This window comes from Odocoileus virginianus, chromosome 6 (assembly GCF_023699985.2).
Source record: "Odocoileus virginianus isolate 20LAN1187 ecotype Illinois chromosome 6, Ovbor_1.2, whole genome shotgun sequence".
In the NCBI taxonomy this organism is placed as follows: Eukaryota; Metazoa; Chordata; class Mammalia; order Artiodactyla; family Cervidae; genus Odocoileus; species Odocoileus virginianus.
In genome coordinates this window covers 46,707,761-46,712,515 of record NC_069679.1, presented here as the reverse complement: position 1 = coordinate 46,712,515, position 4,755 = coordinate 46,707,761, and the positions used below count along the sequence as shown (strand labels likewise).

Genomic DNA, 4,755 nt, shown 5'->3' with positions numbered 1-4,755 from the left:
TTTTTCCTTGCTTTTCATTCTCTGTAGTATCTAGCAAAGATTTTGCCATTGAGGTGATATTCATTTTTAAATATAATAGGTAGATCTCAACACTCAATTGTAGATTAATCCCCACGTGCTAATTAACTAGGTTAAAGTATATGTATTGAAAACATATTTACCACACCTTTTTGTCTTACCTTGAACTTATTGCCTAAGTTCTTTGATCTTTTCAAATGAATTACTACTGAGTTGTCTGACTCAGCTCATACTTTCCTATAGTTAATATTTGCTTTATGAATGTGTAACTTTCACTTAACTCTGTTAAATTCCCTGTGTTGATTTTAGCTCTTTTTCCAAGATTTAAAATGCTCACAGAGGTGAGGTAAACACCCTAAACATTAACATTGAAGACATACCTACTAATTTGCTAAAAGAATCAAACATTTTCATTTGGTAAATTCAAATCTATGGAATATTTATCATTCTTTTATTATCTTTTGCTTTCAGTTAAAAATAAATGTGCTGTTGGTATGCAAAAAAAAAAAAAAAATAGAACTACCATATGACCCTGCAATAACACTTCTGGGCAAATACACAATGAAAACCATAATTCAAAAGATACATCCACACCATTGTTCATTGCAGCACTATTTACAATATCCAGGAGAGGGAAGCAAGGTAAATTTCCATCAACAGAGGAATAGATAAAGATGTGGTACAAATACACAATAGAATATTACTTAGTTAGAAAAAGGAGAGAAACTGTGTCATTTGCAGAGACATGGATGGACCTACAGACAGTCATACAGAGTTCAATATGTCAGAAAGAGAAAAGCAAATATCGTATACTAAATCATGGACGTGGAATCTAGGAAAATGGTATAGATGATCCTATTTGCACACAGACATACACAGACAACAAACGTATGGACACCAAGATGGAGGAGGTAGGGTGGAATGAACTGGGAAATTTGGACTGACATATGTGTACTATTGGTACTATGCATAAAATACATAAATAATGAGAACCTAGTGAAATGCTCAGGGAACTCTACTCAATGGTCTATGGTGACCTAAATGGGAAGGAAATCCAACAACAGGGGACATATATAAACATGTTGCTGATTCACTTTCTGTACAACAGAAACTAAAACACTGTAAAGCAACTATGTTGCATTAAAAATTAATAAAAAAATAAGTAGGAGCAGCTCCTCAGAGGAGGCTGTGGCTGTGGTGAGGAAGGAGGTGGCCTGGGCAATGATCTAATCACATTGGATAAAGATGATCTTGAGACTGCAGTGATAACTGAAGCAACTCCCATCCATGAAGATGAGAACTGTGAGCCCAGCCAAGAATTTTGAGTCAGTTGACCAAAGTGCCAAGTCAGAGTAAATCAGAATCTATAGCTTCTACTCAGAAAAGACCAGAGTCCAAACCTTCCCGTGACCTTGACACAGAAGTTCTCCCTATTCAGGCATCACAGGCTGCAGGCCAAGAGACTGTTTCCAAAGATGTACCCAAGTCTGGATGGGGCTACTGCGGCAGTTGGGGCAAGTCCTTGCTCTCCTCAGCCTCAGGTAGGACAAGGTATTTCAAATGTCATTGAGAAGGCAGAGACCTCCCTTGGAATCCCTAGTCCCAGTGAAATTTCAACTGAAGTCCAGTATGCAACAGGAGAGACAAATGCCAAAGAGAATGGAAACTCCTCTCCAATGAGTGGGCCATTTGGAGTATTCTTGACCATCTCTACTGCTGTTCAGAGCACAGGAAAGAGTGTTATCAGTGGGAGTTTGGATGCCTTAGAATTCATTGGAAAAAAGACAATGGATGTAACAGCAGAAGGGGATCCTGGATTTAAAAGAACCAAGGGTCTGATGAACCAGACTTCTGATCTACACTCTCAGGTTTTATAAGAGGCAAAGGAGAAAGAAGAGCTATGAACTTCCAAAGAAGTTACCATGGAAACAGACAAGAAAATTCATTATAGGCTACCCTTTGATGAATTTCAAGGCCTTCCACTTATAGAAGCTCTGGAGATGCTCTCTCAAGAAAGTGAAATAAAGGTGAAATCTATTCTTAATTCTCTAAGTGGAGAAGAATTACAGACTCTAAAACTTGAATTGGAGCAACTTAAAGAAGCATTTTCTCTAGCAGAGTTCTATGAAGAAGAGAAGAAAGGGAATGAAGACTTTACTGAAGAGATAACAGAGCTATTTTCTCAGCTGCATGTCTCCTCCAAACCAGAGAAACTTGCCAGGGCAAGATATACAGCCTATGAATGGATCAGGACATCTCTGGAAGAGATGGAAACCATTGGAAGAGAGGGAGAAGGAGAAAAACAGTTGGAAGCAGAAAAACCTGAGCAAATCAATAACAATTCAATAGAGGATATCTGTGCATTTGCAATCCGGAGCCTAGCAGAACTGCCTGCTCACTTGAACTACTTCACAAAACAGTTGCTCCGGTTCTGCATGGCTGGAAGCAGGAAGTAACAACCACAGAAAGGAGCAGAGCCCTTTGCCAGATGAGTTTTGTTGTGTCAAGAATTGGCCTCTCTGTCTAAAGCTTAACTGCCTTACAGCTGCTGGACTTAAGGAAAAGGCTGATGTCCTTAATCCACTAATCACTAGAGGCATCAAACAGTGCTTCCTACATTCTGGATGTCTTTCAGTGACTTTTACCTGAATTGGAGATCTCTTCTTATTGAGAACGAGACTGAGTTATCAGAGACATGAACTTCATGTCCAGAAGCCTTTGTCCAAACATTGAGGAACAGAGAAGATTCTACCTGAGACTTGTGATGGCCAAGAAATGCCACTCTCTTCTGGTAGCCCTGCAGAAGTGAGAGAGAAAGGTTATTTAAGTATATAAAAATCCCGGCACGAGAGCAGGTTTGAAGGAAGTTTGCTGCCTTCACTGCTTGGCTGAAGTATTCAGGTCCTCACACTGCTCTTCCCAGTTGTTATAACTAATATATTATTTGAAAAGAAACTTTTATAGACAGTTAAAAAGAACAGCTCTAGGTGAAAGTTAATGGGACACTCAGGCAAGGATATTGGTCTTTCTTCGACAATACGCAAAGCACTAAAATTTTTGTCATGGATGTAATTTTACAGTCCTTGGATATAACTGGTTGTTAAGCAAGAGGAAAAGAAATTTAAAAAAAAAGAGGAAAAGGAATTCAGTATTCTGGAATTCATGTGCTTGATCTATTAATGCCATTTTCTTTCTTCTTTCTATAATAAAATCTATGGCTTTAAGAAAACTGAGTATGTATAAATCCTGTAGTGATTACCCTTTATTATATGGATTCTTGTAACTGGTTAGAAAATTTTCATTTACTCTTTAATTCTCAGTAGATATGTGGCATTGAGGAGAAGCTTACAGAATATTTAACTATAGCAAAGTGCCCTTTGACTTCAAATTGCTCTCCCATCCCACAATGGTAAGCTTCAAGTTGTAGCTGACCCCCACTCTACCAAATTTAAAACCAAGAAGTGCAATTTGGAGAAACAGTTTCATGTTTGCAGATATTCTGAGTTTCCAGGATGTTTTTCATGCATATACCCTATATACAGGATGAATTCTGTAATAGCCAGCTCCAAAGAGTGTTGAAGCTCTTTCAGTTATTGTTTTTGCTGTATGAATATTGTTAAAGTGGACTGTAGAATCCCATGAAAATGATATAATAGGATAAGACATATAAGTATAACAGGATTAAGACACAGTATATTTTCTTCATTCTTTTTTTATTTCTTTTAATGTATTCTTTAGCATGTTTATAAATATAACTTTTAACCTTCAGATTTTAAGCCTTCTTTTGCTTTCTTCAGTAATTTAAAAGACTTACAGGTTATCCGCTTCCTTAAAGCTATTTTGGTATTCACTCTTTTAAAAAAACCGTTCTCCAACTTTATGGTTTTTAATGATTCAGCTAACTTTTGTGAGCTCTGCCCTGTATCTTTAAAAACCTTTAAATAAAATATAATAGTTCTGTCAGTCTATCCTTTCATTTATTTTTCCAAATGTAAGCCCCAATAATTTTCTCAGACCAAAGAAATAGCAAAGTGAACCTGTAACATAGGTTGATATCAAGACTGTTTCTATGTGTCACCAAATAAGAGATAGGGGGCAGTTTGTTAAGCAAGGTAGATTTGGAATAAAAAGGTACAACATCAAAAAAATTAATAAAAAATTAATAAAACCCCCAAACTCATAGATATAGAGAACAGATTGGTAGTGGTCAGAGGAGGTGGCTATTGGTGGGGAAAGTAGAAGAAGGTGGTGAAAAGGTACAAAATTCCAGTTATACTGAAAGTCCTGAGGATATCATGTACATCTTTCTGAGTATAATTGATAACACTGCATTGCAGAACTGTAAGCTGCTAAGACAGTAGGTCTTAAAATTTCTCATCACAGGAAAAAATCTGTTAACTTTATGAGGTTATGGAAGTTAACTAAACTTACTGATAATCATTTTGCATTATATATATATATATACATTAATATATATAAAATCACTATGTTGCACACCTAAAACTGATAAAACTGGAGGAAAAAGAATCCAAATCTAACCAGCAAACAAGTGATTGCCTGCTCCCCCTAAACATGAAATAAAGACTGAAATATGCATAACATTAAAAGATTTGTCACCAGAGGAACCATATACAAGAAATGTGAAAGGAATGTAAAGGAAATCCTTCAAGTCAAAAGAAAATGGTACCAGATTAAGGTATGGATCTACAGGGAACAGTGAAGAGCACCAGGAGCAGA

The 4,755-nt window shown here is 36.7% G+C and overlaps 1 pseudogene; it reads left to right on the top strand.

Annotated features, from left to right (window-relative positions):
- Window positions 1–920: 920 nt before the first annotated feature.
- On the top strand, window positions 921–3,984 carry LOC110152947 (protein FAM114A2 pseudogene; annotated as a pseudogene).
- Window positions 3,985–4,755: the final 771 nt, after the last annotated feature.